We start from the raw sequence: 25,982 nt of genomic DNA, 5'->3' as shown, positions 1-25,982 counted from the left end.
CCCACCTGGGTGGGAACCCCGAGAATGACTCCAGACTTTTCCAGGGACTGCATGCCAGGGTATTTTTACAATTTATGTGTAGACTTTGTTCGGGTGGAAAAGTTATTTTATGAAGACGAAACAAGCAATTGGGGTACCTACCTTATGGCATTTTTTACATTGAGAGTGTTAAAAATACCCCTCCCCTAACCAAAACCCTGACAAATAGAGCCAGGGAAGGCCATGCAATAAAGAATTCTTGGGCTTGTATGCCTGATAACAAAAACTTATCACAGAAGACTGCAAAAAACACAATCTTGCACAAAGCCCATTGCAACTTTGCACACAACAATGCTTCTGAAGGATATTTGCCCAACAACTGCCTGTCCAACCTGGGCCTGGCATCACCTTTGTTATTGATCTTTGTAGCCTAGGATAATCATTTCCAAATGATCATATAATCTTCCTCATTTTTTCTTTTGTCTTCCTTTACCTCCGTGAATATGCATATAGTTTACTCTGGCTTGCCTGTTTCTATTGCAAGGCTCTGTTTCCAAACGAATATCTTTTTCTTGTGGAGAGCCTCTCTCTGTTTGTTATTTAGGTTGATAAGAGAAATGTGAACATTTGAGAGCTCAGGTAAAAGGCCTTAGTCTACAGTGAAACTTTTTTGCACCCTTAGATGCTTACTTCCACTACAACTTGCAGGTGAGCCTTGAAAAGTTCTTGGAATAAGTTTGAGCTTTGGTCTTCTCCGATTCATTTAGCATAGATTCTCAAAATGTGGTCCCTGGACCCACAGCATCAGCATCACCTGGAGATTGTTAGAAATGCAAGTCATCGGGCCTCATTCCAGACCCTCAGCTGGAAACTCTAGGGGCATGGCCAGACCCTCTGTAGCTGAACAAGCCATCCAGGTGGTTTTGATGCAGCTAAAGTTCTGGAACAACTAATGTAGCCCCATTTGGAAAACTTGCCTCTACAGGCCTCCCTAGCTGGTAAGCTGCTAGCATTTTTTGTTTGTTTGTTTCTTTGTTTTGATACAGGGTCTTGCTCTGTTGACCAGACCGTGACCTCCTGGGTTCAAGCGAGAACTCAGCCTCCTGAGTAGCCGGGACTACAGGTATGTGCCACCACCATGCCCAACTACTTTTTGTATTTTTTTTTTGTAGGGATGGGGTTTTAGCCCAGGCTAATCTCAAACTCCTGGACTCAAGCAATCTGCCCACTTTGGCCTCACGAAGTGCTGGGATTATAGGCATGAGCCACTGTGCCCGGCCCTGCCAGCTTTGTATAAGCTGAGGAGTTTTTAAAAATACCTAGACTCAGGGCAAACCCCAGACACTTAAGTCAGATTCTCTGGGAGGTGAAGCCCAGGCACTGGTATTTTTAAAGTCTCTTCAGATGGTTCTAATGTGCTGCTAAGTTAGAGAACCGCTGATCTAGACCAGGCCTTTTCAAACTTAATGTGCACGTGAATTACCTGGACCTTGTTAAAATGCAGATTCAGTCTGCATAGGCCTGGGGTGGAGCCTGAGCTTCTGCATTTTTAACAAGTCTCTAGAGGATGCTGCTGCATCTGGGCTGCTAACTACACTTGGAGATAGGAGGTTCTGGAGAGCAGAGGAAAGAGCATGAACCATAACCTAGGGGCTGGTAGTCCTGACTTCCGAGCCAAGGTTTGCCTTTATGTGGCTGGCAACTTGCTTGGACTCCTACCTCAATTCTTTGGGCCCAAGGTTTGTCCTGCCTCAGAAGGATGTCAAGAAAATTGAGTGAGTAATGCAGAATTGTTTCTTAAAGTGTGTGCAGATGCTCCATGAATTTAGAGAGTATGTGGATGCACATTAGTAAATTTTAATAGTTGTGACCATCTTGTTATGAGTACTTAGAACAAGTAATAATGGCTTTTGATGTATAGTAGTAAGAAAGCTTCCTTTTAAAAGGCGTGTATTTAAGTTTCAAAAGTGGGTCTATTTAAAAATATATGAAATAAGTAATAGTAGAGGTAATTGACAGATCAAAATTAGGAAGGCAGGATGAGAATGACTCAAGTTTGGGAAATGCTGAGAAAGCAGATTCCCAAGGGCTATGAAAACTTAAAAAAATAGGTAGCACTTGATTTTGATTGGCTGAATGAGATGATGTGTTTGATTATTTATGGGGTTGGCATTTGGCAACATGCACTGGGTGGCTGGGATCACTGTTTATTAAAAAATATTTGAGTCTCCACTTTGCACTAGATACTCTTTTAGTCTCTTGGAAAAGGGATTGGGGGGCAGGCAGGATAAAAACAAATCATTTATGCCCACAAGAAAATTGCAGGAAGATAACAGTCATGAAATAAACTCTATGCTTCTAATTTAATATTTTTTATAGATTATGAGAAAAAAGTTTTGCTCACTATCAGCTAGGAAAGCTGTCTTAGCACAACCATTCATTCTTGCACAAATCAAAATCAAGACGAGCCAGATTTAATTTAATATTTTTTCACAGATTATGAGAAAAAAGTTGTAATTTAATTTTTTTAAAGATTATGAGAAAAAGTTTCGCTCTCTATCAGCTAGGAAAGCTGTCTTAGCACAACCATTCATTCTTGCACAAATCAAAATCAAGATGAGCCAGAAGGCTCCATTCTGACAGCTTCTAATGGAGAAGCTACATTTACTGGACATGGGGAAAGTTGCTGGGCTCTAAGGACTGTGCTTTTCTTGAACTAGATAAATGGTCTTGGTGTAGCATAGTACCAAAACTTCTTGTCGCAGCCTGTAAGGACAGAACTCTATCAGCCTGAAAAGGAAGTCAGTGACTCCGACTCAACACAGGAATGTTCTGTGATTCCTAAAGAAGGATGTAGGAGTGTGGCACAATTCAACCACAGTCTGTGGCCCTGTGCCTCTGCCTTGACATGAGTGGGATTTCCCAGCTGGTCATTTTCTTCTTATCTAAGACATTGGGAACAAATTACTTGACCTCCTCTGGGCTTCAGTACTCCCACTCATCAAATTAGAGGACTGGGCAGTCGCTAGGCTCTCTTTAGGCATCATATTTTAGTTTCTGTGATTTTAAATTTGAGAAGGGGTGTCTAAGGGAGAATACATAGGGGAGGGGGAAAGGCTTATTAAAAGTGTAGTTAGACACTGAATGTTTAAGAATTGCATTTTGTAATAATACCTTTACCTAATCAGGACTGACAATCTTACCTGATGACAGCACATGGAGGAATGGCTGCATTCAAAAATAAAAATGAAATAAAACAAGACCTTATTTGAACTTAGCAATAATGCTGATTCCTCTTTTTGATTTGAGGAGGTTATAGCTGTTGTAAATGCTTGAATTGGGTCTGCCCAGGCAAAACGGAGTCAAGAGTCCATGTCGGATGAATTTTAACAATGTAGACAATAGAAAGGGTTGCTTAAACTGCCCCTCTTTTACCAAAACACATTTACAAATGAAAGAACAACACTTCCATTTTTTAAAAACATTTTTTGAGATGAAGTCTTCCTTTGTCACCCAGAGTGGAGTGCAGTGGTGCGATCTTGGCTCACTGCAAACTTTGCCTCCCGGGTTCAAGTGATTCTCCTGCCTCATCCTCCCGAGTAGCTGGGACTACAGGCGCCCACCACCATTCCTAGCTAATTTTTGTATTTTTAGTAGAGACAGGGTTTCACCATGTTGGCCAGGCTGGTCTCGAACTCCTGACCCCAGGTGATCCGCCGACCTCGGCCTCTGAAAGTGCTGGGATTACAGGCGTGAGCCAACAGGCGTGGCCAAAAAAATTCCATTTTTAATTGCAGGGTCTGGGGAATTAAAATGCATCCGTAATTTCTTGCATCTCTCCGCTTGGGCTTGCATGAATGCAGAGGGATGGGGAGGACTTCTTGAGGCAAGCATCCCCCTCTTGTCGCCTGCCATCTAGAGAGAGAGGGCTGTGATTTATCTCACTTTAATCAGGAAGGACCCGATGTGTGGATGGAGAGGTCTGACGGCTTTGTTGCTCCATGTGGGAAAGAAACGGACAGAGTGAATTTGTGTATGATCCCTAAGGAGAAAGCGTCTTTGTGCTCTATTTCTTTTTGACCTGGAGCCCCTGAAAGCAAGCTAGTTACAAGTTGAAATAGGCCGTTTCTAAAGTGTGATTTTGTTTGTGTATGAGCCTTGATTACAAAGGGGAAAAAAACCCGCTTAATTTACATACACCACATGTAGTGCAGGATCCCCTGGGCTGTCTTTTCAGGTATCAGGGAACTTTGATGAAAGTCGCTTGTCTCATCTAGGAGTCATTTGATATTGTTTAGCAGAGCCTGGTGTTAACATTTCCTTCCAACTGTTTACTGGAATCTGTGTGTTCCCTTCAAGTGATGCATACTAGGTGCACAGGCTTCCTGCCACTGTCATCCTAATCTTTCCGTGCAGACAGGAGCAGAGGGGAGAGCGCTGAGCCAGGCCCCAGCTTGCTTTTCTTTCCTGACACAGCCCGGCTCCACTGCACTTCTCAGCTCTTGCTCTAGGTGGTGCTGTTTGACCATTTTCTTCATGTGACCCTCCACTCGGTAATATAAATTCAATCGGAGGATGACCTGATATCAAAAAAAATCCTTTTGATTAGTAGAATCAACTTGTTCCTTCACACGATACTCTTCCCACTGAGACACATGGAGACAATTCTGACTCCAGGTTTGCAACCTTGAGATTTCTCTCAGATGCAATAAAAAAAACAAAAAAGCATTTTGAGTGGCACAGTGATGCCTAGTGCATGCTCATGTTTGTCTGCTCAAACATTAAAGGGAAACTTGTGGGTTTGAGGATGCCCAGCAGCACGACAGCTGCCAATGTAAATGAGCCGTATAGAGAGAGAGGGGGCGGGAGGGGACTACAAACTTCAGAATATGAGCTGATCGTTTATAAGTTAAAAAAAAAAAAAAAAAACAAGTCAAAAGGGAGCCCAGGATGGTGCAAGAAAGAGGAGAAAGGAAGATTTTCCTTGCAGCTAATCAGGAGAGTTCATAAGGGCTGATTACATGAGTGGAAGCCTTAAGTTCTTTTTTTAAAAAAATGTGAAAATTTGCATGTATGTATGTATGTATGTATGTATAGCTTCGTGTATTACCATTATTATTGCAATCAGCAAATGGATTTACTTCCTTTATCTCATGGGCTCCTTCCCACTCACTTCTGGCAGCACATTTTCCTTTCTCCTTCATCCCAGAACACCAAAGAACAGATGCGCTTCCTAACCCTGGCTCCAGGGGACTTTATACATTGTAAACAGTGCACCTCTAACGTGGTTCACCGCTTAGAGAACGTGTGTCCCATTTTAAAACTGTGACTCCTTTATATTTTGCAGTGCTTATTTTAATAAGAGATATTGGACTTGTGACATATTTTTCATGGAGGAGTGAGCTTAATGGTTGAAAGTAATCGATAAACGTGTTTTTCCTCTGATGCCATCAGCCAAGATCCTATGGCAATAGTAAGAGGATGACACTGGGCTGGCACCCCCTCCATAACATATTTGGACCATGTTTTCCCCCAAGAATGCACATGCAATAGCTTTGGTTTGGTAAGAGAGAGATGGTGTACTTGGTTTCCTTCTGTCACACTTTTGGTGAAATGAATTAGACTTTTAAATGAGGAAATTCAGTGAGATGAGTTAGATTTTTACACAAGAGCAGTGGAGGACTTCCAGCTGGTTGGGGGAATGATATGGAAATATCTTGCTAAATCAGGGTCTGGTGGAATGCTACTCCCCTGGCAGGCTCCTCTTCACAGGGAGCAATCTGTGGGTTGCTTATAGAACAGAGCGAGCAGGAGGCATAGCATGGTCTTGCTCAGGGGAAGACCCGGTGTTCAGATGTTTGTCATTAGGAACTGGGTGTGGGCTTTTTCAAGTTAAACTGAAGCAGCAGTTCTATTAGGAAGAGCCTCCCAGATCAGCATCTTCTGTTTCTGGATACTCTCCCTTTGAAAAGCCAGATTTCAGCAAAAAGCTTTGCTAATGGTGAAATTGCACAACTGAAACCCTATGGGAGCAATGGGAAAGATGGAGAAAGAGGTGGTTATATCATGTACTTCAACAGTTTATTTAGAGGCTGTTGACGTTAGAATAACAAGCCAAGACAAACAAAAATACTCATTTTGGATGAAAATATTGTCTTTTCATGTTATTATAGATAGCTGAGTCCTAAGACTTCCACAGAAACACATTTTCCTAATGAGTGGCTGATTTTTCTGGTTGTGCAAGTAATGTCCAAATTATTGTACAAATTTTTGGCTCAGGAGCAAACATTGTATTGCATATTGAGCTAATCACTTGCCCTTTCTAAGGTAAGCCCTTACCTCTGCTTTCCCTTCATCTTGTCATTTCTGTTTGTTGGGTACAGGTTTCCTGTTGGTTCTTTCTGTTGGCTCTGATGTAACATGAATGAAGTTCTTAACATCCTTTCAGACATAAACACAACTTAGCTCATTGTTTCTGAGTTCATATAGAGGTTTTCTTGCCCCTGAGACTTTCGTGTCAGACAGCTGGATGTTGCTGTGTTCAAGGCTCTATCTGTTGATTTTGTATCCTACAACTTTACTGATTTCACCTATCAGTTCAGTTCTAACAGTTTTCAAATTTTATTTATTTGCTTTTGTTTTTTAAATATTGTATGTTTCATTTTAGAGTCAGGAGGGTAGATGTACAGGTTTCTTAAACAGGTATATTGCATGGTGCTGAGGTTTGGGCTTCTAATGATCCCACCACCCAAGCAGTGAGCATAGTAATCGATAGGTAGTTTTTCAACCCTTGCTCCCACCATCCTTCCCTCCCACCTTTGGAGTCCCCCAGTGTCTATTGTTCCCTTCTTTGTGTTGAGTTCTAACCTTTTTTTAGTGAAGTTTGTAGGGTTTTCTATATATAACAAGATCATGCCGTCAGTAGAGACAGTTTCACTTCTTCCTTTCCTATTAGGATGCCTTTTATTTCTTTCTTTTGCCTAATTACCCTGAGAAGTGGTGTCTGTGGGCATCCTTGTCTTGTTCCTGATGGTAAAGGAAAAGTTTCAACTTTTCACCATTGATCATGGTGTTAGCTATGGGTTTGTCATATATGGCCTTTATTTTGTTGGGATACAGTCCCTCAATACGTGATCTGTTGGGTGTTTTTTTTTTTCACCATGAAAGGGTTTCGAATTTTGTCAAAAGCTTTTTCTATATCTATTGTGATGGCCATATAGTTTCTATCCTTTATTTTTCTAATATGGTATATTATATGTATTGATTTGCTTATGTTGAACCATGACATGATCATGGTGAATGATTCTTTCAATGTGCTATTGAATTTGCTTTGCTAGGATTTTGTTGAGGATTTTTGCATCTATGTAGATCAAGGATATTGGCCTGTCATTTTCCTTTCTTGTAGTGTTCTTGTCTGGCTTTGGAATCAGGGTAATGCTGGCCCTGTAAGATGAGTTTGGAAGTATTCCCTCCACTTCAGCTTTTTGGAAGAGTTTGAGAAGGACTGGTATTAGTTCTTCTTAAAATATTTGGTAGAATTAATCTGGGAAGCCATCTGGTTTTCGGTTTTTCATTGATAGGAGACATTTTCTTACGGATTCAACCTCTTTGCTTGCTATTAGTCTGTTCAGATTTTTAAATTTCTTCATGAGTCAATCTTGGTAGGTTTTATGTGTCTGGGAATTTATCCATTTCTTCTAGATGATCCAATTAGTTAGTGTGTAATTATACCTAGCAGTTTCTTAGGATCCTTTGTATTTCTGTGATATTGGCTATGATGTTTCATCTTTCATTTCTGATTTTATGCTCTATTGAAAACATGAGGCATAGCAGGTAGGGGGCACTGGTCAGGACTTGGGGTATAAACTGGCAGATGTTAAGGTGGGTGATTCTGGTTAACTCAGAAACTCCGAAGTCCCGTGTGGAAGAATTAACTGCCTGTACTCACCTAGTAATGTATATCCTTGGTCAAAAAAGATCCAGCTGAGAATGTTGGATGAAGGGACCAAATCAATATTCATCATTATATTGAAAACAAGTCAGATTGGCTGTGGTCTTTTGACAGCAGGTCAGTGGCTAAGTCTATTTGAACAAAGTTAGGGCAGGTTCAAGGGAGAATCCTGAGATCGGTATTCTTTGTTCCATACAAACTTGCCTTTCAGTTTCTTCTCCCCATGCCTCCAGGATGTCCCTGCACGGCCCGTAGGGCCCCCTCCTTCAGTACCTTGCCTTACGAAGGGGAGAAAATGAGTTTTCCAATGTTAGCATATATTTAGCCTTCCAAAATTTTCTATTTCTATTTTAGGGGAGCTCTAGGAAAACAGCAGATTACTCTAAATCCCCAGGTAAAAATCTGAAATGGTGGAATTTCATATGACCAGGAGACATATTTTGGGGCAAGTGGGCTTTTCACAATCACTTGGACATGAAGGCATTTGCTTCTTCTATGCCTAAAATAGTCCTTCAATTTAGTAGTTTAATTCCTCTTCCTCTTTTTCAAATTTCAAGACAATACATGTAGTGACTGAACAATTTGGATCCAAGTTTCACTATTTAACTGCCAGTGTGACCTTGGGCGAGTCACTTAATCTTTTCAAGGCTCCATTTCATCATGTAAAGTAGAAGTACAAACAATCCCTGACTTAGAATATTTTGACTTATGATTTTTCAACTTTAAGATAGTTTGAAAGCAATACACATTCAGCAGAAGCTGTACTTTGAGTACTCATACAACCATTCTGTTTTCCACTTTCAGTACAGTATTCATTATATTCCATGAGATATTCAAAGCCCACTTTATTATAAAATGGGCTTTCTGTTAGATGATTTTGCCTAACTGTAGGTTAATGTGAGTGTTTAAGGTAGGCCGAGCTAAGCTATGATGTTTAGTAGGTTAAGTGTATTAAATGCATTTTCAGCTTACAATATTTTCATAAGTTTATTGGAATATAACCCTATTGTAAATTGAGGGGTATTTGTAATAATGATATCTCTTCAAGGAGACTTTGTGAGCCTCTCATAGGAAAATGCATACACAGATACATATAAATATATAATCTTTCTTTTCCATACATATGATATTCTTTAAGGATATTCAAAAATCTGGAAACAGTTGCCTCCAGGGAGGTAAATGGTAGTGGGTTGGGAAACTTTTAACTGTATACGCTTTTGTACCTTTTGCATTTTGAATCAGATGAATGTATAATCTACATAAAATATTAAGATTAAAACATCACCGAATAACTTATCAGGAGTTTGGTGAACATAAGGGAAGGCCTCCTATGGTGGCTGTATTTTATTCAGTGTTGGTCACTGTTGGGCACTTCATAGAGCTTATTTCATTTCATCCTTACAAGCGCCGTAGGAGGAAGGGGCCCCAGAGGGATTCATGGTTAGAATAGCAGAGTAGGAGCATTTGGCAGCTATATTCTGTGTAGGTGATAACTTTAAATATATTTCTGTTATAAAATGTTTCAAACATACAAAAAATATAGAGAAGCAGTTTTCTATAGTTATTAAATATTCTTAATGAGTAGTCACAGAAATTATCATCCAAAGTGGGATATTCTTGAGAGAAAAAGGAGGTTCTATTTATAATTATGGTGGGATAACAAACTTAAGATGAACAGCTCTGGACAAACTGGGTTGTATGGTTCCTGGAAAACAAGGATTATTGTAAATGTGAGTCCCGCCTTGTGCTTCTCTCTGTCCCACCAAGAAAATATGATCTTGATACAGATGTTCATTGTGTCAAGGCAACCATGGCAACCATGATCTAGATACACTGTTCAAGTTTTATGCTGATCCTACATATATATGTCTCAGGAACTTTCCAGAGTTTCCTTTGAGTGCTTCTAAATTTTGCATAAATGGTATGTTGTCCCTTGTCTCTTTTTAAAACCAGTAAGCCATTTTCCCTTCTTTTCCTGGAAAATTAAAGGAACAAAGACCAGGAAATAACAATGTATTAGCTAAGGTTCTGTTGATTGAAAGCAACAGAACCTAATTCTGGCTAGCTTAAACCATGCTAGGATTTAATGAAGAATACTGCAGAATCTTAGATATCTTATGACTGGGAAAGAGGAGGTTCAGGCAGTTCCTGGGATGTCAGCAACAGGTAGCTGTCAATTAACTGCCCCCACACCACCCACTGCTGCCGTCATCAATATAGCCCACCACGATGGCTCCCAGCCTCTGTACGTCTGGGTTCCGGTGTTCAAATTCTAGAGACAGCAAGAGAAATCCCATTGAGTCAGGGATCCTTCCCTGGGTCACACTCCCTGCATATGGTCAGAAATGCAGGATTATGTACTAAAGACACAGCTAAAGAGGACCCACTTCACTGTTTTGGGACCATTTGCAGGGGAGGCAAAATTGTGAGCTACTCACTTAAAGAGGTGATAACCATAAGTTTGCAGGAAAAAAAAAATTGGAGAAGAGAAGGATAACACTATCCTACGGTTTCTTCTGAAAATGGACGAATGGAACAGTATTTCCATTTGGAAATTCTCTCCTGGCATTTCAATATTTATGGATTCTGAATTCTGAGAAAAATCAGTTGAGAAATTAGGAAAATGGGAAGGAACATTCTAATTTTCCTGTGAAAATTACAGCTTAATAGTCAGTATAGAGAACTTACTGGCTTGAAGAAAAGCACTGACTTCAAGTCAAGCAAGATGAGGAAGCACTGACATGTGGAGATGAAAGTTAAGGTGAACAGGACAGGAGCAGTAAAGGAGCCTCAGTCAGACTTTCTTGTATCTGTTGCTGTGTTACAAGTGTGTGTTCATGGCCTTGTCCACTGCTAACAGTGAACCATTTCTGCAAATAAATATTGATGTGTTCCTAGGCATAGTATATGTTTTACAAATCCTATGAGAGGTTTTCTAAGAAATGCCAAGTTTTAGAAACAAAATATACCCTTAAATCGGCAATTTTGACAGTTGCTTCTTTCTAGTGCTATTCATCTTGCCAGGAGATCAGAATGTTATATTATTTAAATGGTATTGGAGGGGATGATTGATGCCTTGTATAACAATGTGATGTAAACAACGATTAAAGCATTAAGTATTTGTGGTGTTACCTTTCAATCTTTAAAGGACTTTTCTTTAGCATTTATTTTGTGATAACATTCATTTCTTTTTAATGTTTTCTCTATTAATGCTATTGGATTTTATAATCTTGTTACAATATGTTGGCTCATAATAATAATAAATCATCATTTGTTATCATATCTCTTTAAAACAGAAGACTACTAAAACTTTTCATATAATCCTGTTACAGAAAAAAACGACTATTTGCTTGTTATTATAGTCATTTATTATTTTTCAAAAACTTGTAAGTGAAGTGTTATGAAAATCATATGAATTTGGGAATTCCCAAGCATTCTCAGAAATTCTATTTCCTTGTTCCCAAATCCCAATGATTAATATCTGCCAGGAGTCGGAAAACAGTGAAAGGAAGTAACATCCTATGTTGGATACCTGGTAGGGTTAGTGAAGAAACGTTATTGCTGAGCTCTGTGTTATGCTCACGAATGATGCCATTGAGGAAGTCACGCTTGTTGAAAGGAACGCAGATACACAAAGAGTTTTGCTGCTGTCTGTTGGATAAGAACCCCCTGGTCGATTTCAACTCCTACTGCAAGTTACAAAAATCAATCCAATGATAAATGAAAAGTGCCCAGTGTGCTGGGAAATAACTTATTTTTGGCTTCAGAGGAAATTTTAGAAACAGTGCCAAGTGAAACGTAAAAACAAACTACGAAGACGTTCATGAATTTCCCTCTGAAGCTGACAGCCGTATTTTAGCAGATGGAACTCCTACTATTAGCCCAACTCTTGGGTTGAAACAGTGTGTCCAGGAAACCCTATGTTAAAATGCAATGTGTTGGGGATATTGTTCCTCTATTTGCTTGAGTTAATTTTCAAATTAGTGTACTCTTGCTTAGCTGTGCTCTGAGGGAATGAACAAAAGATTGGTAAACTCTGATGGAGAACACTGGTCAGGCAGGGCACATAGAATCCCTGGGGATGGTGGTTCCTGGCAAATGGGGGAGGAGGCCCTGAGCCAGGCTTGGGCTGGGCTGGAGGAACATGAAGATGGGATCTACTCACAACCCCCAAAACTGAGGGGTCCTGGTAACATATTATTTCACCCTCAGCCATGCAAATTCATTATTTTTATGGATAAAATAGTTTTAAAAAACTAATTTACATTGAAATGTTAAAATATTTATATAGAGATTAGAAATATTTATATAGAGATTATTGGGAATCCCCTCCTAAAGCCAAACATAAAAACTACCAAAAAAAAAAATTCTGTGTAGGCTAAGATTGCAAATGACTGATGGAATGTCATTTAAATTAAACATGGAAAATATATTTCCTCTTTAATAAAGATCTAAATTCTATTCTTTTTAGGAGCCTTCAGAAATGAAATTCAACTATTAAAAAAAGTATAGAGAAGCCTTTAGAAAAGAAACTTTTCTTTTGCTGTATTATATATTAAAGAACTTTGATGAGAATAGTTCTAAAGTGTTTAATACTCGATTCCACTGATGTTTCTAGGTATTGTGGGGAACACCTAGAAATTAAATCTTCATCTTTGGCAGATCAGAGGCCTATTATTTTTAGGTAAAACAATTAAAATCTGCTTTTAATAAATCACAAATTTTGCAAGTTAGCCATTAATAGTAAGTGCTTTTCAAAGTTGGGCCCAATACATGAAAAAGCCAGAAAAACATACCTGCGTTAGTTTTGCCCATCACCTTCTTATGCTGGCCTCAGGAGATTTATTAACAGCATCCAATATTTTAGGTAGGCTGGATGTGGTGGCTCATGCATGTAATCCCAGCACTTTGGGAGGCTGAGGTGGGAGGATGGCTTGAGACCAGGAGTTCAAGACCAGCCTGGTCAACCTAGTGAGCCCCTCGGTCTCTCTGAAAAGAAAAAAAAATTAGGTATCCTGTGGCTACCTCCAAAAACAAACTCCAGAGGAACTGAATTTTTTTTTTATTTCATGTGTTGGGATAATGGCTTCTTTTGCAGTTACTTACGAAGAATTTAAGGGTCAGTAAAAATATTTTTTCATCCTTAATAACATGAATTATCTAATTTGTGTGTGATATAATGCTAGATATTGTGCCAAAAGTGTTACATAGACATAATCCATGCCCATTTGCAAAGATAATACTAATATAGAGAATAAGAATCATTATTATTGTAGTAATTATTATTTTAGTAATAGTAATAATCAAAACAATTACATCAAACACTTATTAAACCCTTATTATGTGATAGGTACTGTGTAAGCAATTTCCACATATTAGCTCCTTAAATGTGATCACTAACCCCATGAGGTAGGTAGCATTATGTCCATTTTATAGATGCAGAAACTGAGCTTTGAAGAGGGAAAGCAACTTGCCCAAGGCCATGCAGGCAGTCATTGATAAGGGTGGGGAGGGAGAAGTTGAAGTCTGAGATGTAAGTTCACAGACACGAGTACACAAACACGTACAAGATACTCGTATGACATGTGGGGTTGCTTGAAATATGTAATTGACTTTCCCCAGCACAAGAAAGTGTTTGGACAGATTTCAAAGGGATCTAACACTTCCTCAGAGGACTGCCCTACGACATTTTTCCGTGTGCTTTTCTGCCTCTTGTCCTATACTTTTGGCATTTCTTCTGCTCTTAGAGGCAATGAGTCAACAGCATATTTTTAGCACCTCCTGTGTGCATAGAAGTGGCCCCTGACTCAATGGGAGTGTATAACTACCATGGGCCAAATCAGTGTGCTTTCCTGTTAGCCAGGGGATTATAGAAGAACACGCTCCCCTGATTCCAACAGAACTTGCTGCCACTCTGATGTCTTCATTGTAAGGCCTCTAAATGAATGTTCAAGAAATTCATGTTAAAGGCACGTGTCATATGTGTAACTTGTAAACATTTGTGTACTTGTCTCTGTGTCCTTACACCTCAGGCTTCAACTCTTGTTTTTACCTTTATCAATGACTACCTGTGTGCTGTGTGGCTTTGGACCAATTGCTCACCCCCTCTAAAGCTCAGTTTCTGCATGTGTAAAATGGATATAATGCCATATATACATAGATATAGATATACATACACCAATATATATACACACATATATATGTGTGTATATACATATATATATAATATACAAACTGAAATATATAGTTATATAAATATTTCAGTTTAAGTTTCAAAAATCACTGGAGGGTATTTTTATAATACCCTTCAGCAATTTTACCTGCTGCCTTTGCACATTCTGGTGAATTTCTAAATGGAAGTCTGATAGAGATTAATCTTTTAATGCATCATAAATAAAAAAGAAAATCACAGAATGATGTAGCTGGAGAGGACCTTGGGGATCTAGTGTTTCATGAAAGATTAATGTCCTTGATCTGTTTGTAAGTGTTTTGGAAAAATCTTCCATGGTCAAATAAAACTTGGCAATGTTGGATTAAAGTTAAATAGGTTTTTTTTTTCCTGCAGAACTTCATAGTCTTTAATATGCTAATATGTTTTGTGAATCTACAAGGAATGAAGTGTTTCAATGCTTATTTTACCCAGATTCTCATTTTGGTACAGGCTGGTCAAGCTGAGTCAGCTAGTATATTCTCTAGATGGAGATGATGGCTGATGCCTTTTTCAGAGCAAGAGAGTCCCCAGGGGAAGCAAGGGTATATCAGTTGCTCCATTTCATGCCAAGGATCCTCAGTCTTTAGAGGCTCAGAGAAGGCTGAAAGGCTACTCTAGGCTATCAGGGCTACCATTCATTGTGACCCATGCTACAGAGAAGCTTTGAGCTCAGTGCAAAGGAGTGACCAGCCCTTGAGAATCAGGAAAATTTATTTATTCCTGACCTAGTCCACTGAGGACATACAAGGAATGGGGCAGGGGAGTGTCACCAGCTATGGTTACAAGCTAGTCTGATTCTCTTTCATTAAGAAAACTGGTCCCTGTGAGTTTAGATTGGGAAGCACCAGGTTAAAAAAATTTTAGGCCAGGAGTGGTGGCCACTGTACTCCAGCCTGGGTGACAGAGTGAGAATCTGTCTTAAAAAAAAAAAAAAAAGTTAAGTGATGTCTTCTGTTGAGGACCTCTCAGAACTTTTAATATGAAAGTGTGCATTGTGAAGAATGGGAGTAGAGTGTACAGGAGTTTTAAAAGCTACTTGGTCATGAAACTCTTGCTTTGTGCAGGATTCGAGGGGCACTAACATTCTGAGGAAAATATTTTGGGAAACATTGATCTAATCCAAACTTCTCATTTTACCAGCAAACAACTGTGGGGCCCTCTAAGTTTCCTTTCTCCATCATTGTGACAAATTCATTGGAATTAATTCAATCAAACCTGGGGTCAGCTTTGAAGAGATTTATTTAGCAGGTAAATCTGTTTTGTACATTTTGAGGGAGTTCTGAGTTTCCATAGTCAAAAACCACAGATCAATTTAACCAACCTTTATGGAATATCACCTATGGCCCAAAGACCCTTTAGCTACAGTGATGGTCTACAAAATTATAAACTGTAATTCTTGCAATACAGGAGATTAGTAATAATGGTAAATATAATGATGATGACAACATGAATAGCTAACATTTATTGAATGCCTTTCTATTAGTCAGGCACTTTACTAAGTATTTTAATCCTCCCAACAATTTATGAGGTAGGGATTACAATAATTCCCATCTTATAGTGAGGACACTGAGGTTAGGAAATTATCCTAGCCTAAACGTTAAGTGTAAGCATGAATAGAAAGGTGTTATCAGCCTATAAGACATTCCTTTATGAGTGATACAAAATCCTATATAAATTCAGAGAAAAGAAAAGTGGTTTTAGAAGTCCTTGATCAGTGAGTGTGAAGCATGTGGTGGCCCGGTTACTGTTTGGTTGCCCATCTGTCCTCCCTCTGGGGATCAGCACCCCCTTACTTTGGAAGAATTGTTTTCCTTTTCACTGTAAGGTTCTTTCTGGCTATGCGATGGGGCACATTGCCTCAAACTAGCCCTGTTCCAGTCTTTGAGAACCTTGAAATTGGAACCAAGGGAAGAGGATTGCCTCTTGAATGGTAATTCTCTAAAATCTAGTCTGAGGTGCTGGTGCCTAATCCCTGGGTCTGTGGAAGGAGCTGGGCTGTGAGAGGGGAGAATGATGTTGATGTCAAGAGAGAGGCAGGTGCTAGGAGCAGAGAGATGGAGGCCTGGAGGGTTTCTGGGCTTCTCTGAGGCTTAGGGTTTGGATCATTGTCTTCATTACTGGAACAAAGGATTTACCATACCTGCTCTTCTGGGAATGAAACTGTCCTGCTTTGCAAAATAAAGTGTCATTAGAAAGAGATCTTAAAAACCCCACACCATAGACAGGTGCACAGATCCGTAGAAGTGTTAAAGTTCTGTCTGTTGGATGCTAAGCCAAGACTCTTAAGTATGTTCTAAAGAGAAACTTGTGTGTGTAGGCTGTGCACTCCCAGGGAGATAAAAAGTTAGGAACTTTATGGGTTGGGCTTGGTGGCTCCCACCTGTAATCCCAGCACTGCGGGAGGTTAAAGTGGGCAGATTGATTGAGCTGAGGAGTTCGAGACCAGCCTAGGCAACATGGTGAAACCCCATGTCTACAAAAGCTACAAAAATTAGCTGGGCGTGGTGGCATGTACCTGTAGGCGGGAGGATCGCTTGAGCCCAAGAGGGAGAGGGTGCAGTGAGCCATGATTGGGCCACTGCACTCCACCTGGGTGACAGGAATTTTATGGGGAATGGGATCTTGGAGACTGAGTAGAGACTAGAGGAAAAAAAAAAAAACTACTTCCCCAACTGGCCACACTATTCTTTTAAAAAAATGTTAATTGACAAATTAAAATTGTATGTATTTACAGAGGTATAATGTGATGTTATGATATATGTATACATTGTGGAATAATTAAATCCAGAGAATTAATAGATTCATCACCTCAAAACCTATCTTTTTTGTGGTGAGAACATTTGAAATTTATTGTCTTAGCAATTTTGAAATACACAATACTTCATTGTAAACTACAGTCACCATGCTGTGCTGTAGATCTCAACAAAATGTATTCTTCCTGTCTCAACTAAAACATTGTACTCTTTGACAACATTTCCCCATTCCTCTCACCCCCTCCAAAAACACCCATTCTTTATGTTGAAGAGAATGGCTAAAAAGTCCCAGCAGGTTTCAACTGACAGCTTCAGTGGTTGTCCCATCACACTTCAATGTTATTAATAGAAAGGGGAGGGGCAATACATAATTCGGACAGGCAGAAAGTACCATTGTAACCACTTTCCTGACTTCACAGAAAAAGTCCTCTTGTTTTCATCTGTAAAATGGGAACTGCGTGAATACCATTCTTCTTTTCTTCAGCCTCCAAAGAAAAAACAGATGCAAAGCCTTTTATCAATTGCAAAAGAGTATACAATGTGTGTTATTACTCACAGTTGTCTTACTGTGACCAAACACTTTATAAGCCTGCGGCGAGTCAGCCTTACTCTCAGGAAGTGGACAATATTTGGGGAAGGAGAAGCAGCAGGATCTTTCAGGACAGTAGCCTTGGTGGGTCCAAAAATTCCTTGAGCGAAATGGGAGACAAAACTTTCTTCCTGCTTTGCGGTTTATCCTGTTAGTCTTGTCTCTCTTCACTCCTATTTTCTATGGAGAATTTCCTGGTTTTGGAGTTTGGGTGCGTTTTATGGAGAGGAGGCAGAACATCTTTAGCTCCAGCAGAATGAAAGGATACATGCAAAGGAACCTAGCACAGTATGTGGTACTCAGTTCCCCTTTAACTTGGCTTTATTCATTCACTCCTGGTAGGGCATTAATAAGGGATTTAGCCCCCTCCTATTGAAAACGATTAATTCAGGGAAGAGTTCAGGCAGTGTGGACAGATACAGTGTAGGCCAAGCCTGTTTCTAAGGCAGGAGCTGGGTAGGGAGGGTGAGAAGGGCGAGAAGAATAGGGAAATATGTGTCGTCTGTGTTGCTGCTGTTGCAACCACCACAACAAACAAACAAGTGAAAAAAAAAAAAAAAAGAATTGTCCATACCGGAAAGTGTGCTGTTTTGGAGGAGGCTGGGGAAAGTGTGGATGGCTCGAGTGGGTCCTGTTGGATTGAAGTCTGACAGTGGTGATTCCCTTCAACAAATGGTCGGGGTGGGAGGGTACACACACACACACACACACACACACACACACACACCCCACACGCAGCGCCCAGCCTCCGATTTCAGCGCTGGCAGGAGATAACCATTCTTAGCTCGCCTTTCCAGGGTTATTTTTGGCTGAGGCTGTTCGCTGATGGCAAAAGGTTTCAGCCCCCTCCCAAATCCCTCCCCGTGCTTGTTCTAAAGAGAAACTGGTGCGTGTAGGCTGCGCACTCCCAGGGAGACGGGGACGGGCCTGGCGCCGGAGAGGAACCCGGACTCTGCCCAAAGTCTCGCCGCCCGCCGGCTGTTTTCTGGCGGAGGGTGTGCCCCGGAGGGCGGCGATCGCGCGTGAAGGCTGGGGCCAGGCGCGGGTGCAGGCGTCACCGGGGTCGGGCTAGCAGGCCCTGGAATCAGGCTTTTGGGACACCCCGAAAGTGAGTCCAACTTGGGGAGAAACTGAGGGCAACTCGGGCGGTCTGGCAGCGGAGAACGTGGGCGGGAGAAAACTTTACAGGAAGGCAGAAGCAATCTCCGCCGAGGGAGTCAGCAAGCGGCCGCGCGGAGAGGAGGGGCGGGCGGTCCCCAGGCGGGCGGGTGCAGGGCGCAGGGCGCCGACCTGCCGGAGAGGGGGCCCGGGCCCGAGGCGGAGTCCTGGCGCGCGGCCAGGCTGGCGGAGGCCCCCGGCAGGCTGCAGATTCCCTCCGGCCCTGGGAGCCACAGCAGGACCGGCCAGGAGGCACCACGGAGGGGAGCCCCATCCCAGTGCTGACAGTGCCCACCGCGCCCTACGAGGACCGGCGGCCGGCCGGCTGCGGGGGTCTGCGGCGACCTACCGGCCTCTTCGAGGGCCAGCGCAACTACCTGCCCAAATTCATCCAGAGCGTGCTATCGTCCATCGACCTGCACGACCGCCGGGGCTGCACCACGGTGGTGGGCAGCGACGGCAGGTACTTTAGCAGGACGGCCATCGAGATCGTGGGGCAGATGGCTGCGGCCAACGGGGTGAGTGTCCGGATGCCCCTCGCTTCCCGCCGCGCTGCCGCCATGCCCTCTCCTAGCCCTTGTCCCCCTGCTGCCTCCGGGCCCAGCTGGGAGGCCCCTGCCCGGCCCAGGCTTTGCTTCCTCACTCCCGCGTCCTCACCCTCCAGCGCCCCACTCCCGCCGTGCTCGCAGCCTCCCCGGCGCACCCCGGACACTGGGTTCTATTAGTACCCACCGCCCCCAAAAGCCTTGAGGGGTGTCCGTCGTTCCTGGAGCCACTCCGGGTGCCCTGGACTCTTCTCCGACTCTGCACACATCCCGTACCTGCTCATTTTTCTTTCGGACATTCTCTTACCCGGCCCTGTAGATTCCAAGGCAGCTCCCAGTTTTCCATATTGTTCCAACGCGTTCACTGCCCACAGTCCCCACACAAACTTCTTTCCCAGGCTCACAACATAGTCCCTCTTCCCCGTGCCCTTTTTGCAATAATCTGCCAGTCCCCTAAGTCTTAGCTCTGCCTATTTAACAGTAGTGGTGTCTCAGAACACACACACACACACACACACACACACACACACGATCCCTGACATATTTGGCAAGAGTAGGTCCTGAAGGTTTTTTATATTTTGGTTCTTTAACCCAGTGGAATTACTGAATGATTTATTTAATTAGGGTAGGGATGGAGTGGATCCATTTGTTTGATGCTAAACAGCCTGAGCTCGCAGTTCCCAGGGGGCATATCTCTAAATGGTCTGAAATGAGATTTGCAGTGGTTTTCTTAATGCAATTCCCAACTTCTCTCCAAATGCCTTTTGACATTTGACAACATTTCATGCCTCTTCCCCTTTCGCTTTTCATCCTTGTTTTCTCTCCCTTCTCCCACGACCTCGGTAGTCTTCTGCAATCCAGATTCTCAGACTTCGGGTTTTTCTCCCTCTGCCCCTTTCCTCTCTGTCCTATAACTAGAAGCACCTTTTGGCATAGACCCGTATCCCAGTTTCCTCTTTCCCAGGTCCAGCAGCATCTCAAGGACATCTACAAGAGGGATACCTAACTTCAGGGGTCTCTGAATGATATGTGGGAAACATCGTCTAAAAAGGTAATTTTATCCTTATTCATGCAACCAGACCCACACTCATAGAACTTGTCTTTAAGGGGAGTGTCTTGCAGATGTATAAATGAGTGTTAACATCTTTAAAAGCAAAACTGAACATTTCCCTGGCATTTGTATTCCCTCTTTCCTTCCCAACCCTTTCCTTTTCATTTTCTCATTTATTATTAAAAACATTTTTAAAGGATCTCCATGCTTCATATTTATCTACTATAATTCCTCCTTCTCGGTGTTGCAGGGTTAGGGAAAGAGGATTTTTTAAAAAACACAATAAAAAGCAATTGGGAGAAACAGGGCCAGTGGTGTTGGGGTGGGTAGTGGAATTGTGATTTTTGCCTCCAGTAGACAATGATGCTGGATATATGGGGTTTGATTTCTCTCTGGCTCCTCACTTGAGATTGATGAAGTTTGGCTAGAATCAGGGAGTTGAAGAGAGGTTGACAAATGGTCTTTCACTCTTCTCTGACAGGCTGTTCCTGTGGAGTGATGGAGAATAATGAGCCTTGGGAGAGCTATGGGAGCTCTCATACTCCTTCCCGAGCCAATTTTTTAGGGAGTGAGAGAAACATGGCCTGTCCAATACTTGTTGTGGGTCAGGATATTTTTGAAGCTACGGTTGTTGATTTGCATGGGAAAATTATTATGTCTTATTATTTCTTGTCCCACTTTACCATAAGGGCTCCTCAGCTTCTTACTTCAATGGGTCTTCCATGACAAACACACTTTATTAACTCTAAGAGTGGAATTTATTTTAACAGATAATTAGCATAGGTCAATATATGCTTAAAATAGAGTCAAATTAAACGCACTAGCTGTTATAAAGGACAGCTGACAAAATCCACATAGAAGCATCGACTCTTAAATAATCTGAAAGTACTACTTCTAAGAGGGGCGGGCATGGGTGAAGGGAATGGTGGACATGTTTCAGAATTTCAAACGCCAACTTTAACCAATCGTTTCCTCATTTTGTTCACCTTCTTGGGGGCTTATGCTAAAGTGAAGTGAATAGCCATAAGGCTGGCTTCAGGAGAAAGGTGGTCTAAAAGAACTGGATAATTATAAGCAAAATTGGTCTCGAATGATTGAAAATTGATGAGAATGTGCTTGTCTCCTGATTTGGCATCCTGAGTTAGACTCAGGAATACTGAACATGGATCCCAAAGGCTTTGGTCTTTTTTGATATCCTATTGGATAATCATAAGCAGGCTAGAAAAATAGGAAACTAGAATTTTTTCTCTTTGAACTGACAAATCTGACCAGTGGGCTGCATTCTCTATATCTGAAAAATCTTGGTTTTGATTGAAAAAGTTAATTTTACAAAGCAATTTTCTTTTTTTAAATTAAATTTCATTTTTTTTTTTGACACAGGGTCTCACTTTGTTGCCCAGGCTGGAGTGCAATGGTACAGTCTTGGCTCACTGTAGCCTTGACCTCCCCAGATTCAGGTGATCTTCCCACCTCAGCCTCCTGAGTAGCTGGGGCTATAGGTGCACGCCACTACGCACAGCTGATTTTTGTGTTTTTACTACTCATAGGGTTTCTTTCTGTTGCCCAGTCTAGTCTCAAACTCCTGATCTCAAGAGATCTGCCTGCCTTGGCCTCCTAAAGTGTCATGAACCACTATGCCCAGCCTACAAAGCAATGTTCTAGGAAAAACTACAGTTACTCTTTGATTAGGTAATTGCTGGAGAAGAAAAGCATGGCATTTCTAAAATGATGAACTATATTACTTATATTTTAATATCTCATAAAGTTTGAAATAGACATTTCAAACATAAACATGTATAAAAATTTTTATAAATTATAAAATCAAAAACATTTTACAATTATTTTATTATAAAATTATTATAGAATCAAAAACATTATAAATTTAAACAACTTTTTTAAAAATTTATTTTGGGATTTCCCATGGAGTGATGGAGAATAATGAGCCTTGGGAGAGCTATGGCAGCTCTCATACTCCTTCCTGGGCCAACTTTTTTAGGAAATGGGAGAAATATACCCTGTTCAATGTTTATTGTGGGTCAGGATATTTTTGAAGCTATAGTTGTTGATTTGCTTCAAACTTTAAAAAAATTATTATAAAATTATGGGATGTACAAAAATTTATTATAAAACTTTGAAATTTTCAAACTTTCAGAAAAGCAGAGAGATGAGATTAATGGCACTCACAGGCAAGCATAGAACATAGATTGTAAACATTTTGCTATATTTGTGTCATGACTATTTTTTGCTTGTGTTTGAAAGTATATTAAAGAAAATGATATTTTACCCCTAAATTCTTTAGTACAGATTTCTAAAAAAATAAGAACATTTTCCTGTATAGTTACAAAATCATCTTTTCAAACAAAATAAAAAAATGGCTTTTTTATATCATTTATTACCCAGTCCACATTCAGATTTCCTCAATTATTATGAAATGTCCTTTTATTTTTTGAGACAAAGTCTTGCTCTTTCACACAGCCTGAAGTGCAGTGAAACAATCATAGCTCATTGCAGCCTCAAACTCCTGGGCTCAAGTGATCTTCCTGCCTCAGCTTCCTGAGTAGCTAGGACTAGGGGTGCACACCACCATGCCCAGCTAATTTATTGTTTTTGTAGAGATGGAGGTCTTACTACGTTGCCCAGGCTGGTCTCAAACTCCTGGCCTCAAGTGATCCTTCCAGCTTGGTCTCCCTGAAATATCTTTTGTGGCTGGTTTGTTCAAATTAGTTTCTTCTAATCCAGGGACACACATTGCATTTGATTATTTAGCTCAAGACTGTTTTAACCTGGAAAATACACATACTCTTTGTTTATGTATTTATTGAGTGAAATTGACTTGTTGAAAAACTAGTCAGTTGTCCTGTAGAATATTTCCCCTTCTGGAATTTTCTGGTTGCTTTTTATGGTGTCATTTAACTTTTCACTCTGTTTTTTCCTGGTTAACTGGAAGTTAGTTCTAAAGGCTTTTAGGCCTGCTATAACAAAATACCAAAAACTGGATGACTTATAAAGAACAGAAATTTATTTCTCACAGTCCTAGAGGCTAGCAAGTTTAAAATCAAGGAGCATGTGGTTTTGATATCTGGTTAGGACCAACTTTCTGGTTCATAGATTGGCCTTCTTGCTGGGCCCTCACATAGTGGGAGAGACTAGCTAGCTCTCTGGGGCCTCTTTTATAAGGGCACTAATTCCAATCATGAAGCCTCTGTCCTTATGATCTAATGACCCCCTAAAGGCCCCACCTTTTAATACCAGCACCTTTGGGGTTAGGATGTCAACATATTAATTTGGGGAAGACATACACGTTCAGCCCATTGCAAGGTTTAGTTAGATTCAGGTTCAACTTCTTTTTTTAAAGACTATTTCATAGGCAATAATGTGTATTCACATCCCATCATTAGTGATGGTGAGATGATCGCAAGGTTAGGGTGATCACTGCCTATCTCCTCTGCTATATTCCCCCTTGGGTCAAGCCAGTAGTCTGTGACGTGAACTTTGTACCATGTGTATATTCAGTTATATTCTGTATCAATAGTTACTTGATTGTTTTAGCATTTATTAATGATCCTTGCTTGAGTTGATTATTTCATTAGGGGTTTCAAAATGGTGAATTTCTAATTCTCTAATTCTATCGACATGTTTTAGCTGGCATTTTTCTATAAGCAGACCATTTTCTTCACAACTGGGTTATTTGGCTACCCTGAAACATAGTTCCTTCCGGGAAGGCAGAACATATGTTTATTTCTGTCTTTTAAAAATTACTGGTGTTTGGAGTGAAGATTAGGTGAGCTAACTACCTCCACAGGTGACAAATGAATTTTGTTTTGTCTCACTTTTGCTTTTTTGAATATCACTGTGGCTGCTTGGATTTTTATATTTAATTTGAATGGATTAGGGAATAAATGAGAAGATAGGTTTTATCTGTTTCTGTAGCTTTTATGTGGCTGTGTGAACTTACTTTTAAAAATTCCCAGAAATATTTTAATTCCCCTTTAAAGATATAAACTATGTCATACTATAAAGCAAAAGAAAAACCAATCATGTGAAGAGTAAATAGTATCGTTTAAACGAATTGTGGTTAAGCTTACTTTGTAACTAATTAGTTTTTTATTTTCTTTCTACTTTTATCTGCTTCAGAGCCTCTTCAGTGGTTTAGATCTTCTATGTGTCAAATTATTCTAATCTCTTAAAAAGTTTAAGAGCTAAAATACAACACAATGACGACAGGAATGCCCTTGTCCTTTTCTGGGTAGGTACACCTAAGGCAACTTCTTTTTCTCTTCTTTGTTCTCTTCTTCTTTCTTATTCTTAAATCATCTTCAATATTGGACAGATGACAGCACTATGCCTGCCTCAAGATGTTTCTGACTTTTTCTTTTTCTTTCTTTTTTTTTTTTTTTTGAGATGGAATCTTGCTCTGTCACCCAGGCTAGAGTGCAGTGGCACAATCTTGGCTCACTACAACTTCTGTCTCCTGGGTTCCAGTGATTCTCCCAACTCAGCCTCCTGAGTAGCTGTGGTTACAGGCATGCACCACCACGCCTAGCTAATTTTTTGTATTTTTACTAGAGATGGGGTTTCACCATGTTGGCCAGGCTGGTCTTGAACTCCTGACCTCAAGGGATCTGCCTGCCTTGGCCTCCCAAAGTGCTGGGATTACACGTGTGAGCCACTGCACCCGGCCGTTTCTGACTTTTTCTAAAGTCTTCTTTCTCTGGAGATGACATTATATAATACCACTGTTCAATAGAAGTTTCTTTGATGATGGAACTGTTCTATAATCTGCATTGTCCCAGCCACTAGCCATATGTGACTACTGTAACACTTGAAATGTGGCTAGAGCAACTGAAGAACTGAATTTTGCATTTTACTGAATTTTAATTAATTAAAATAGAAATGCAAATAACCATAAGTGGTTAGTAGCTACCATACTGGACAGCAAAGATCTATAATTCAGCATTTAAAATCGATTTTGTTTTGTTTTCAAAAATGGAGTCAGACTGTTACAACCCAAAAGAACTGTAGGTTAAATTAAGGTAAATCCCCAAATACTACATACACATTTGGGAAATCCAAACCAGATTTTTTCATGTGATAACCACACCCTCTTTTGACTTTAGCCTTGGAGGTAATGGAGTATGGCAGAAAAAACCCTGTATCAGCAGCTGGAAGACTCACCTTCTTTTCCTAGCTCTGCCATATATTGACCAAAAGAGTCAAAGTCCATTCAGATGGTTGAAGGGCCTTGGAATTTTGTTTTTGGTTTTCACATACAAGTTGGAGGGCAGATGCGTTAGCCTCTTGAAATACCCAGAAACCACTTGTTTCCTCATCTAAAAATCAGGTATGACAGGATCATTTAATTATCCTGGAAATCAGATGAAGCACTGCATATGACAGCACTTTGTAACATCGATAGCACTGGGAAATGTAAAGACCTTTTACTGAAATATAAAGGTGTATGGTCATCTGAATATATCTCAGATAGTTAGGATTTGACTGTATATATTGAATATAACCTGTAGTGGGCCCCTTGGTAAACAGCTTACAGTTTTGTTGCAAGTTTTAGCCAAGAGAAAATTTATTTGTTGACTAGTCATGCCCTTTATTGGCCACATGATGAGCAGCCAAGATATTAACACACAGTGCACCTTGCAGAATTCAAGAATGTCTCAGTGTCTTGTGAACTAGGAAGATGAAATGCAGTGGTATGCAGAAGGCTGGCTCAGTAGGAGCCTTGGGAATGTC

The sequence above is a fragment of the Pan troglodytes genome, chromosome 10 (genome assembly GCF_028858775.2).
Source record: "Pan troglodytes isolate AG18354 chromosome 10, NHGRI_mPanTro3-v2.0_pri, whole genome shotgun sequence".
Lineage (NCBI taxonomy): Eukaryota > Metazoa > Chordata > Mammalia > Primates > Hominidae > Pan > Pan troglodytes.
This window is presented reverse-complemented; position numbering follows the sequence as displayed.